Source organism: Sapajus apella, unplaced genomic scaffold (genome assembly GCF_009761245.1).
Source record: "Sapajus apella isolate SASKATOON/1434 unplaced genomic scaffold, GSC_monkey_1.0 scaffold10, whole genome shotgun sequence".
Taxonomy (NCBI): Eukaryota; Metazoa; Chordata; class Mammalia; order Primates; family Cebidae; genus Sapajus; species Sapajus apella.
This window is the reverse complement of record NW_022436950.1, coordinates 861,417-874,947: the sequence shown is the minus strand read 5'-3', so window position 1 is coordinate 874,947 and position 13,531 is coordinate 861,417.

Below are 13,531 nucleotides of genomic sequence, written 5' to 3'. Positions count from 1 at the left end.
GCAGCGGTTGCCGGGCGGCTGCAGTACAGCACCAAGGCATCCACGGGCTGGCGAGGCCCAGGCCGGCCACGCCTGAGAAGCACAGGGGTCCACTTCCCAGACACGCTGCTTTCCAGCAGTGCTGTCTCTACTCTTAGGTCAGAACAGAGACGTAGGGAAAACCTCTACCCTTCTGTATCTTTCCTCCAGCTTCCAGTGGAGGGTTTCCCACGGTTGGACAACAGATTATTTTATTAAATATGGTGACTACATTCTGTTCCACTGATGGTGGCCTTCGTGACAATGCTCCTTCAGGGACCACACTGATTATTACTCATTAACCCACTTTTGAGGTTTCTTTCCTTTTTCTCTGAAACATGGCTTCTTAAAAAGCTTGACACTTTTTCTCTCATGAGCATTTTAACACATTTAAAAAATAACAGAACAGTTAAAAAAAAAATCCCACAGTTTCACACAGGCTTCTTCTCACTGAATCATGTTTCAGCTTTTCCCTTGGCACAGACGAAGGGAAGGTTAATTTAAAACAGCTGAGAGTGACGTCACATCACACGCCGACACCTCTTTTTCTTCTTCTTCTTCTTCTTCTTTTTTTTTTTTTTTTTTTTTTTTTGCCAGAAAAGAAAAGAGGTTCAGCTCAGGCTGCTCAGAAAGAAGGTGTTCCAGGAAGGACAGAACAGAGAAGCTGCTCTGGAAAAACACAGAAGAGGTTGGCAGGGCGCAGAATGCAGAAGAAGTCAGACCCTGGGAGTCCAAGATGCCACAACGTCAGGCAGCTGGTCCCCAGCAAGGCTGGCATGTGGAAGCCTCATGGAGAAAAGTGATTCATAACCAGAGCAGAGCGCCCACAGCAACACTGGGCAGGCATGGAACTATTTTTCACATAACACTTATTTTATTTTAAAAAAATGTTAAATGACTTCTCTGCATGGATTCTCTATTTCTCTTGCCCTGGTTCTGGAAGCTGTGTGGAGTGGTGGCCAAGAGCCAGCCCTGTCCGGCATTTTTTTCTTATTGTCTTTCTGAGTTGGTCAGCACCTGCGGGAATTGAGGAACGTCACCCGGGTGGCTCCTGTCCGGTGCCTTGCTCCACCCCCTTCCAACAGCCTTGAAGGTTACTTAACTGTGGAGCCTGGCATTCTCCAGATGCCCATGCAGGGAGGGCTGCTTGGCTCCCTTCAGCAGACAACCCTGTGGAACGCACAGAGCAGAAGTGAGTCCCGGCAGCAGGCCCTGTGCAGGGAGGCGAGCCAGGAGGTGGGGGAGCTTTGTGCATCCCTCATCAGCACTGGAGAGGTGACGAGGGCAGGGCTCCTTTCCCCAGAGCCATGCATGGTGGGCTCTCTGTCCCCAAGTGTCATCTTTGCCTGCAAGGCTCCTGCTGTTGTGGCACTCAGAACTTCACCTGTATCTTCCTCAGGAATTCTGCCAACTACCAGACTGCTTTATCATTAACCCTTTCCTGCCTAAGCCAGCCTGAGTGAATACTGTAGGCTGCAACTAAGAATGGTGACCAATTTAATCCCTTTACTAATTTTTGCTATGGCCCCTCAAACGGGGGTTTGCTCCATTTCCTCCGTTTCCAGAGGAGGAAGCTGATGGGCCGACGGAGGTAGGCGAATAGCACTGGTTGATGTTGAATACGCCGAAGCTCTTATTGGGACTAGTATTTAAAATATTTACTCTGAAGTTATTCATCTATTTTAGAAATTGTTTAATTGAAAACTGATGTTACAGGTTCATTGAATAAATAAATCTGGTTATTGACTGGTCCACTGGTTCCCACTAAACAGTCGGGCCACAGACTGTCTGATGGTGACAGTGACCTGTGAGTGCCTGTTTTAGAGAAAGACTATCGCTGTGCGCTCAGCGTTGGCTAATGCAGGAGCCTCTCTGAGGACTTCACTGGACCTGGATTTGGCCTGTGAGAATGGATGTGCCACTTACTGCGTGGGAACTGGAAATATTTAAGGGCCCACGCTAGCGGGCACACAGTGAACGACTGGCGGGTCCCCATGAGGACCATCTCAGCAGCCTGTCGATCATTCCTCATCCATGAAGGACTTCATTCTGTTTCTTAAGAGAAAATCCTTTCCCACAGAAGATAAGGATTAGGGAAATCTATTCCAGTTGACAGCTCCTCTGTCTTCCCAAGAGGAAGGGAGGAGGCAGATGGGTGTGAAGGCTTCAGTTCTAGGGCAGAATTTTGAAGGTGCCGTAACTGACTGTGGTGTCCAAGTTTGCTGTCACCCAAACTTGGAAAGGAATTGGGCATTTCTGGTTTTGCATATTTATAGTGAAAGAAAATCCATCAAGTTTATCCCTGAAGAGCACTTACGTGATTTATCCCATGCTTAGACAATGTGAGTCCCTCGATGGGACCCACCAAGGAGAGAAATCCATTTTGCAAATTGTCTGTGGCCTCGAGCCAGGAGGGGCATTGGCTGTGGGTGTGCTTCCCTCCACGCAAGGACATGCAGCCCCAGGGGCTGCATTTCATCACATTGCTCAAGTGAAGTTGTGCAGAAGGCATGGACACTCCTTTTTACCTGGATTTTGGAAGGAACCGGTGGACAAGGTTAATCTGACGAAGAAACGCATTGCAAGGTTAAGTTCGGGTTTCGAATACTTTCTTTTGTAAAAACAGTCAGTATTCATTAATTTCCAGAAAGGGTGCCTGGCACTGAGGATACAGAAGCCAAAAAGACACATCCCTGGACACCGGGAGGTGGGTGTGACCAGAAAGCCGCTGTACCAGCTGTGAACAGAAAAGAAGCCTTCGTTCCGGTGAATCTCTGCATTGCATTCTGAGGGACCTGCAGCCCCTTTCTCCCATTAAACTTTCTCTAAGGACTGTGATTCACTGATGAGCCATCCCATGTTCCACGTCCTCCGGTTGTCTTCCCTGGTGGCCCTCTGTCATCTGCTGCCTGGAGAAGATGGGTCCTTGCTGCACCCACCTGTGGAGCCATTTCGGCCCAGCATGAGCTTCTCACCAGCACACCAGCCAATCTTAGATCTCCGGGATCCCAGACCAAATGGAGGCAGCCCTTGGACAGTCCCTGGAGAGAATCCCTCACCAGTTTTCTTATTTCCAAGGCTCATGAACCCACACATGGAATCTGTCTGGTGAGCATAATACACGCCGCAGCTGAAAACCTTCCGAAGATGCAACACATCGTTGTGGGTGATTGAGCTTCACATTGTTTTGCCGATTCCCGAACAAATGGCTGGCTTCATTTGGAACCTGCTTGTCTTTGTTGTTTAATAAGCGGCAATCATGCACCATGTGAGATAATGGAATGGCTGAATACAGACTTGAATTATTTTATTTTATGGAGTCTTAATTAGATTTGTAATGTGGAGCTCCCAAGTACCAAATGGTTGCTTAGATTTAATGGCACCTGTTGTGGGGAGCAAGAGAATTGTAATTCTCTTATTCACAGAGCAAAGGCTGTTCTGAAGTTTGGCATATATCAAGTTACAAAACACCTTCCTGACACCGTGGGAGACCCGTGCCTGGGCTCCTTCTTATTTCTTTGCTGTGTTTTCTTACAGTTGTCTTTGAGTCCTGGAGAAGAACGGTTCACCTTTTCAAGTTTCCTTGTTAAAGTCATCATTGTTTACTGTCAACCTGAGACTGTGACAGCGCCATGGGGCTGCTTCGGGAAGGCGTGGAGGTTCTCGGCCCCACCCACGTCCTGAGTCCTCCTCACCTCCCACCTTCCCCAGCCACGCCCTCCTGCAGCCACCATCAGAAGCTGCCAGCCCAGGGCAGGAGCTTGTGGGTCAAACCCACTTCGGAGGCGGGTTCTGTGTGTAACTGGCCGGCAAGAGTATCTAAAGAATTAGGTTCCTATTCCTACAATGACGCCATTCTCAGTTGCCAACACCCCAATGTGCTTTTCAGAGTAGCAGGGGAAGGGTGAACTTGGAGCCGGAGCCCCAGGGCAGTGTTTTGAACGTGACCAAGTTCTGGAACTGGCATGCTGGGGAGGCATGGAGATGGGCAACCCAGCGTGGCCCCGATGCCCGAACCCATCCCTCTGGCTCAAGGGCCTTTCCTCATCACCTCCGGCCTGTCACACAGGCTGCGAGCACATCTCCTCCCTGCGGCCTTGGCTTAGTCCTTCTCTGCTGCTGAAACAAAATGCCACAAACCAGGTGCTTACACACAGCAGAAACTATGTTTCAGTCTGGAGGCTGGGGGGTCCCAGATGAAAGCACCAGCAGATCTGGTGTCTGGTGAAGGCCCCATTTCTCAGAGATGGCACCTTCTTACTGCATCCTCACGTGGTGGCACTCACAACCCTGATCCCTCAGGGCTCTGTCATAAGGGGACAATCTCAATCATGAGACTCCTCCTCCATGGCCTCATCACCTCCTAATACTGTGATCTTGGGGGTGAGGGCCTCACCCTGCGAACACTGAGCAAACGCAAACCTTCACACCACAGTGTCTGGCCAGCGTCACCCTCTTTAGCTTCCTTTTGGTGGCTTGGCTCTTGGACTCACAAGTTCCCATGACAATTTCTTGGTTTCTGACTTCATCCTGACCATGGTGATCTCTTGTCCATGATGTTGCTGGTGCTGGATGGAGCATGTCCCAGTTAAGTGTCTCCAGAGGAGCCTCAGGTACGGAATGGTATGTGCAGCTCATCTGGACGGTGCAGGGACCCCAGAAGGGAGGTGGGAGTGATTTGGGGAAGGGACAGTGACCCTCCAGGGGGAGTATTGTAAGCACAGAAGGCACCTGGACCTTAATCCTTTGGGGGAGGTTCTAGGAAAAATAACTATACTGGTGAGGGAACTGGGGTATTGGTACCCCCTGCCTGTTAGTCATTGGTCATGTGCTGCACTGGAACACATTCATTTATTCTCCATGAGTGCCTCAAAAGGCCCTGCTCTGTGTTAGGGGCACAAGCTCCCCTGTCCAGCCTGAGATGGACCTGGTGTTCTCAGCCCACGTGCAGAGCCAGGAGGGTCAACAGGTCAACACTCAGGACTGCATCCCCCTCTGGCTCAGCTTCCCAACTTGGCCGATGCCCCAATGTGTGCAAGGGGGTCTTACTCCATCTTCCGGGGTACGGCTTGTCATGCCAGTGGGTGAGTGTGGGTCTCTGAAAAGTCCCCTTCCACCACAGAGGGTCCTGAGTGGCTGTAGGCTCTGGGTTCAATTCCAAGCTCCTCCATCCCCAGTGGGACTGTCTCCTCACCACCATGCCCAGGTGTGGTGACATTGTCCACCTCTTAGGTTTCTGGGAGGGATGAGCTATATTTGTGTCATGTGTAAAGTGATATAATGTACACGCATTATGATTTTTATTATTACTTTTAATTCTGAGCTGCCTGCCCTTTGCAAATTCAGCAAGAGGTGGCCTGTGGTTGTCAGTTTCCAATATGGCCCCGTCCCTCCATCCCTGAGTGGCTCGCAGGGCTGATCTGGTGACTGAGGGTGATGGGACATCACTTCTATGACTACATTGCAGAAGACACATCTCCAACGCCCTCTCACCTTCCTGGCTCCCTTATGCTAGGGAAGACAATTGTCAAGGAGAAGTCCACAGAGTAAGGACAGAAACCCTCCGGCAAACAATCATGCAAGTCACTTGGAAGTGGATTTTCCAGCTGCAGTTGAGCCCACTGCTGGCAGCTTGATGGAAACTTCATGAGAAGTCCTGAGCCAAGGTCTCCCAGCTCAGCCACTTCCGAGACCCCCAACCCTCAGACACTCTGTGAGATAACAAACATTTGCTGTTTTGAGCCACTAAGTTTTTGAAAAATGTCTTATGGGCCAGGTGCTGTGGCTCACACCTGTAATCCCAGCACTTTGGGAGGCCGAGGCAGGTGGGTCACAAGGTCAGGAGTTCAAGACCAGCCTGACCAACATGGTAAAACCCATCTCTACTAAAAATACAAAAATTAGCCAGCCGTGGTAGCAGGAACCTGTCATCCCAGCTACTCGGGAAGCTGAGGCAGGAGAATCGCTTGAACCTGGGAGGTGGAGATTGCAGTGAGCCAAGATTGCACCACTGCACTCCAGTCTGGATGACAGAGCAAGACTCAAGGAAAGGAAGGAAGGAAGGAGGGAAGAAGGAAGGAAGGAAGGAAGGAAGGAAGGAAGGAAGGAGAAAGAAAGAAGGAAGGAAGGAACAAAGGAAGGAAGGAAAGAAGGAAAGAAAGAAAGAAAGAAAGAGGGAAGGAGGGAGGGAGGGAAGGAAGGAAGGAAGAAAGAAAGAAAGAAAGAAAGAAAGAAAGAAAGAAAGAAAGAAAGAGAAAGAGAGAGAGAGAGGGAGGGAGGGAGGGAGGGAGGGAGGGAGGGAAGGAAGGAAGAAAGAAAGGAAAAGAAAGAAAGGAGGGAGGGAGGGAGAGAGGGAGGGAAGGAAGGAAGGAGAAAAGAAAAAGAAAGAAAGAAGGAAGGAAAGGAAGAAAGGAACAAAGAAAGAAAGAAAGAAAGATAGAAAGAAAAGAAAGAAAGAAAGAAAGAGGAAGGGGGGAGGGAGGGAGAGAGGAAGAGGGGAAGAGAGAAAGAAAGGCGGGAAGAGAGAAAGAAAGGCAGAAAGAGAGAGAGAAAGGGAGGGAAGGAGGGAGGGAGGGAGAGAGAGGAAGGAAGGCAGGCAGGCAGGCAGGCATGTTATGCAGCAATAGATAACTGAGACACAGCCCCAACAGTGATGGATTCCAACTGTAACTCACCATCTCATAAGCACAAGTCTATAGAAGGTCGAGCTCCCACAGGAGCATGCCATGCAGGCCCTGTCCTCATCCTCCTGTCCCTTGAAGCCTCACCTCTAGATAATCACCCCCGCACCCCTCGCTAGGGTCCTTCTGCACCAGCTGCCATTTTCCAGCATGCCCCTCCTCAACCTTCTGCACTTTTGCTGGTCCCAGAGTTGAGATGCTAGTCTCTGTCTGACACCCTCCCATGCCCCCTCTGAGCCCACTCCCTTCACCCAAGGAGAACTCCCAGGGTCCCCAGGCAGAGTTAGCAGCCTTGGCCTCTGAGATCCCACAGCACATTGTGCGCTCAGTGGTACCAGGTCTCCTGTGGAGAAGATGGCACGCGAGTGGACTTTACGTGGGCTCTTGTCACCCCTGCCTCCTGGTGTCTGTGCCTGTTCAGTCTTCAGGGAAGCAGATTCCTCCACAGTCGAGACTCTGATGAGACTACAGCCCCAGCTGACATGTTGATTGGAACCTTGTAAGACGCAAAGCTAAGCTGTGACCCCAACCCACAGAAACGTTGAGACCATAAGTGTTGCTGAAGCCTCTAAAGGTGTATAGCTTATTGTGCTAGATAGATAATTAATAAAATGCCTTATCAAAGCGGCAAAGATAGTTTTTAAAAAAGTAACAGTGGCCAGCACGTTCTCTTTCAGCCTTTGCATGTCACCTTCTGGTCCAGTTGAACTGAGACAATTTTACACTGCCTGTCACAGTCATTAGGAGCAGGTGTCCCTGTAAATCTGAGCTCAGACTCCAGAATCCCATGTGTGGAGCCTTGTCTCTCAGTGGCCGGAACGCCTTGCTCATAACTTTCATTCTGTGTGCCTTCGTAGTCCCATTGGCACAATGTGCACGAGAACGCTGCCCACTTTGTGGGGTTACTGAAAAGATGATCTGAGTTAAGTGCTTAGAATATTGCGGGGAAGGTAGTAGTGACTCATTCAGTGTCTGGTGAACAGTCTCCTTATTTCTTTAGTCTTACAGCATCTGTGGGGGAGGGTAAGGACTCTGGGAGCTGCCATTCTTAAATGTTGGGAAGGAAGCCCAGAGATTCCTTGGGGCGGTGCAGGTGCTCGGAGGGGAGGCAGAGGGAGTTGGTGTCTGTGCTCAGGGTCTGGTCTGACAGAGGTCAAGGGTGCTCGTCTCTTGGCTCTTGCTTCACAGTGCTCTCGGCTCAGATGAACCCCTTCTTTCCCTGCAGCTGATGTCCGCAAGTCCAAGTGGGTGAGACCCAGAGGCTGACGGAACATGGCTCTGTCCTCCTGTGGTTCCCAGGGGGTCCCGTGCCCTCCTCCTGGAAATCAAATGCCCAGAAAACTGACTGGAGGAGCCACTGGCCACCGAGTGAGGCAATGACATTCTTTAAGCAGTGTAAGTAACTGAATTGCCTGTGAATGTTAGAGACAAGCTTATGTGAAAGGCTGGTACAAGAGCTATGATGAAAATGATTACAAGGTATTACAAGAAGACAAAAGTCACAGAACCAGAAATTAAGGACACTAAACAAAGAAACAAACAGCAAACCACCGGACTGCAAACGGCAGGGTTCAGAGCCGCTGCGTAAACAGTGTCGAGCCTTGGGAAAAGCCCGGGCTGCCTGGGGGGGAAAAGCTGATTGTTAAAATGTGCTTAGCCCAGTGGAAACAGAAACGTTCTCCACATTGAACCGGAGTAGGAAAGTCAACCGAGGAGCTGTGTATCTGCCTGACATGCTGGCCAGGCCACTCAAAGTGGCCCAGGAGGCTCGGGCAGGTCACACTGCCTATCTGTGCCATCAGAACACGCGGCCTGTAGGCACCAGGGAAGCGGAGGTGACAGAGCCGTTTCCTTGCTGTCCTTATCGGTGCAATGGAGATCCCCCACTGTGTCCAGGCTCCCACCCAGACTCCCCTGAGGAAACAGCCTCTATCTTCTACCAGGTGCAAACGCAGCCCAGCACATGGAGGGGACCTGCCCTGGGAATCCCAGGTTCTGGCTCCGAGTCTAAGCACTGTGCTGTGTGAGCTCGGCTGGGTCGCTGTGCCACTGTGGGCCTTGGCCTCCTTATCAGCAAGACTGGGGCATTGCGTTCCATCAGTTTATTCAACGCGGAGCCTGGAACCTGAGGGTATCATCTGCTCTCAGACTCCCCCCTGGGGGATTTCGACTTCCAACTTCTGACCTCGATGGTGTGACAGCAACTTCAGCCCTGGGTCCACTCTGAAGGAAACACATTTTTCTCTCTCCCCCCAAATTATAGGCCTTATCAAACCTCCTAGGTCACATTATAGAAGGTTCCCCTCAGCACAGCCATCTGATGTTTTAAATTTAGTCATTATAAATACATCATGCATGAAGTTCACTCTGACCTCCTGATCCTCTTCTACTCTCCTAGTGTCTAATGGGTTAGGAAAGGTGCACAGCCATGAGGAGTATGAGGCCATGGGACTCCGTGACTTGGTCCGAGTTAGGCAACACCTGGACTGCAACTCAGGACCTGCTACCAGAGGACTGGTGACCCAGCCCTGCCCTGCCCCTTGCAAGTCCAACTTGAGAACTAAAAATAAAATCCTAAGCACCCCAACCATGGAAAAGACCCTCATCTTGGCCAAGGGGACCCCAGGAAAACCTTAACATTGAGTCCAAGCCATGACGCGCCTCTTCACACCTGCTTCCTTTTGTGGTTTAGATACAACAGCTGACCAGCATTAGTGTCAAAACAGAGACAGTAAGACTGGTGGATGGGCTGGGCGCGGTGGCTCACACCTGTAATCCCAGCACTTTGGGAGGCCAAGGCAGGCGGATCACCTGAGGTCCGGAGTTCAAGATCAGCCCGACCAACACGGCAAAACCCTGTCTCTGCTAAAAATACAAAACTTAGCCAGGCATGGTGGCGGGTGCCTGTTGTCCCAGATACTCAGGAGGCTGAGGCAGGAGAACGGCTTGAACCCAGGAGGCGGAGGTTCCGGTGAGCTGAGATTGTGCCACTGCACTCCAGCTGGGTGATCGAGGGAGACTCCATCTTAGAAGAAAAGGCTGGTGGATGGACTGTTTGTGTCAAGATATCAAACTGTACACAGGATCGAAGGCCATGCCAGGCAAGGGTTAACTCTCACACCCTACACTTAAAAAATAAACTCTGTTCTAACTGCCGCAAGGTGTTTTCACTTTTTCTCTAGCAGCTAAAGGCACAGCGGCCTTCAGATAAACGGGTGCAGGTCACCCCCAGCCAGACACTGCATCTCTGACCCCCTCGTCCGCTGGACCACAGCTGCGATTGGACAAGACACTCATTTCAGTAACGTTCTCCTAATAAGAGACCACTGAGCAGGACTGGTTCTGGTGGTTCCAGAGGCTGCCCACGGAGTGCCCTGGTGGTTCCAGAGGCTGCCCACGGAGTGCCCTGGTGGTTCCAGAGGCTGCCCACGGAGTGCCTTCCCATCCCTGCTTCACCTTCAGATGTCCAGGGCTCAATCGTAATGCATGTCACCATGTCGCAGCCCACAGTGAACATGCACCGCACGTCACATGCATGTTTGATGCTATTCGTCAGGACCCCTTTGGTGAACGCTCACGGCTCCTCCTGCAGCCCGTTGAGTGTGTGTGTTCAGCCAATCTGTTCAGCATGAAGCTTCTGCCCCACCCACCCCCTCCCTTTGCAGTGCCTGCTTTTGAGTCTCATCGGGAGGCTGCATTTCCCAGCCTGTCAGGATGGCTACCTTGCAGGCTGTACACCTGTATAAGAAATAAAGTCTCCTTTTAGCTATATAAATTTGTGATTCTTTTTTCAGTTGGCGTGTGTTTTGATGTTCATGGGGTAGACCCATTCCAGGGTCCGGGGGGCCTGGTCACACACCTCCAGCTGTACTGGTTTCCTCCTGCTCTCAGCCCTGGCACTCCGGGCTTGTGTTTAGGTGTGGAACTGTCCCTGAAGGTCATCGTCGGCTGCCTCTCACCACCAGCTCAGGAATCTCAGGCTGCATTTGGTACAAGCTAACTCTGATATGCAGCATGCATGCAAGGAACTCATCTAAAAAGTGCCCTCTGGAGAAACCGGCAGCATTGAGGGGAAGCAGGGCAGGGTGGGGGAGGAAGCCAGAGAGGGCGATTTCAGGAGGAGACCCTGCCTCAGCCTGGTCCTGTGGAACTCTGGAGGGAGAACTGTACCTTGGAACGTGTCCTCCCTCCAGGTTGGAATGTGAGGCCACCACACCCCTGCACGTGTCGTCAGTGACTGACTGTGGACGTGAGCTCCCGGATACGCACTTCCAGGAGTACTCCGGAGTTCACAGGCACAAAGCCTTTGGCAGCACAGCACACAGAAGCCAGGGGGCTGGGGCCTCAGAGTGCAGAGTATGGGGCCGCTGGGTGATGAGCCATCAGCATCTGCCACCTAGATTCACTCTGGACTGGACGCCGATGCCAGGCCACAGGTCCTGCCTCCCTCCTGCTTCTCTTCGTTGACCTTGTGAACGTTATTAACCCAACACTCCCAAAGACCCTCACCACCGATTAGAAGTAGCTTTTGTTTGCTAGTGAAGAACCCCTAAAACTGTGAACTGAAGGCTAACTTGTCGTAGCAAAATGCTCCAAAAGGCAAGGAATCGAGCTATTTTTGTTTCTTGTCCACAACAGTGGCTGAACGTAAGCCTGATCCGAAGCACAGCACCCTGCAAGTCAACACTCAGCTTAATCCCTGCCATCACTGTGCACGAGTGCTCACCTAACAGGGGTCCCGTCCAAGAACTAACTGTGAGCCATGGGGAGCGGGAGCCTGGCCCCGCCCTCCAGTGCCCACAGAGCCCCTTCGACCTAGAATTTTAATGAGCTCTCCTCAGACCTGAAACTCCACCTCTCCAGGGTCAGGGCCAGTCCTGCGTGAACCACAGGGAGGGAATCGTGGAGGGCTTCTGCAGGGGGTGGCGTTTGAACTCTGCCATGAGATGTAGCAGTGACCAGGATGTGGGAAGAGGTGCCTTCCAGGCTGGGGGATACATGTGACCTGTCACAGGAGTGGAGTGTTCCCTGGAACTCTGGTACATGATTCTTCACCAGGGAGAGGCAGAACCATGGGAGACCCCAGGGCCTCCAGCCCCGTCCTGAGGAGAGTGCACGCCGTGCTACAGGAAATGGGGGGCTGTGTCCGATGTCCAGGGAACAGAGGAAAGCAATGTGACCAACAGGCAGAGAAATGATTATGCATGCAACTTCAGCTCAAAGATGGAGCGACTGCAAAGCAGAGTGCTGACAATAATTATGTTAATGATATCACGGGCTACATAATAGCTCCCAAATGTTCTGGGAAGAAATTACACATCCAGACAGGTTCAAGCCCTTAAAAGTTAATTATACCAAATCTGAGACCCTCAATATAGGGCCTGCGCGTGTTTAGAGAGGGTAATGGCAAACGCGGAAAGATTTTTGATCTAACGTAGACCCATCCTCGAAATTACTATATCTCAGAGACGCTGTCGTTCCCCTGCAGTAAACATTCTTGAGGTTAATTGCCCTCCAGTGAAGAGTCAATTAGAAAAGGAAGCTCTCATCTTCCTTGTTCAACCAAGCAGATTAAAACAAACATTTCAGACCCCAGCCCGAGCCAGGTTTGCAAAATAACACAGTCTTCTATTTCAGTATTTGTTAAAAAGAATAACTGGAAATGCCATGTGGAGCTGGACCGCAGAATGTTCTGGGGCTTTCTGAGGCCCACACAGTAGGTGTGCCCCCTCCGCCCACAGCCTGGCACTGCCTGATATGAGTGTGGCCCTGGAGCCCCTCTGCCAACTTCACTCCCCACCTCTTTGGCCAGTGTTCTGGGGGTCCTTATTTTCCCCACGTCCTTGCCCTTGCTCCTTTCTTCCACACCCTCTTGGCCAACTTCTTCATCTCCTTGGGTTTCGGAGGTACTGTGAGTCCCCCCAGGAGGCACAGTGTGTCCCCCCAGGAGGCTGGCGTCCTTGGCCGGCCATCACGACAGCTGGCGGCTGTTGGCTACAGCCTTCCAGGCACATGTAGGTGCAGAGAAAGCCCTTTCCCTTGTTGAGAGATCTCTGTGGACTTTGTTCCAGCGGAAATGGGCGCCATGGCATTTGAGGGCAGAGCCAGGCCATCGGGCAGCCGACGTATTTGGTACAAGCAGACCCTGAGATGCAGCATGCATGCAAGGAATTCATCCAAAAGGTGTCCTCTGGAGAGCCAGCAACGTTGAGGGGAAGCAGGGGAGTGGGGGGGAACTAGAGGGGGCGGTTTCACGCGGAGATGAGCCTCAGCCTGGCCCTGTCAGTGTGCGGGGATGTGTGGTGTGGGCCGAGGTTTCTGTCCGTGTGAAGTATATGTGAGGTAAGATGTCTGCTCACTGTGAGAACGTGTGGTGTGTGTGATTGTGTGTGTGGTATGGCGTGTGTGTATGTATGGGGTGTGTGAAATGATTCTGTGTGAGGTGTGTGTGACTGTGTGGGGTGTGTGCGATTGTGTGTGGGGTGTGTGCGGTGTGTTGGGTGTGTGTGGTGTTTGTGTGTGGTGTGTATAGGTGTGGTGTGTGAGGTCTGTGTGATTGTGTGTGTCATGTTTGTGTGTGTGGTGTGTGATTGTGTGTGGTGTGCATGTGTGGGATGTGTGGGATGTTTGTGGTATGTGTCATTGTGATGTGTGTGTACATGTAGCATGTGTGACTGTGTGTGGTGTGTGAGGTGCATATGTGGTGTGATTGTGTGTGGTGTGTATGTTGTGTGTGGTAGGTGTGGGACGTGTGATTGTGTGTCATGTGTATGTGTGTGGTGTGTGTGATTGTGTGTGTCATGTGTGTGGTGTGTGGGGTGTTTGTGGTGTGT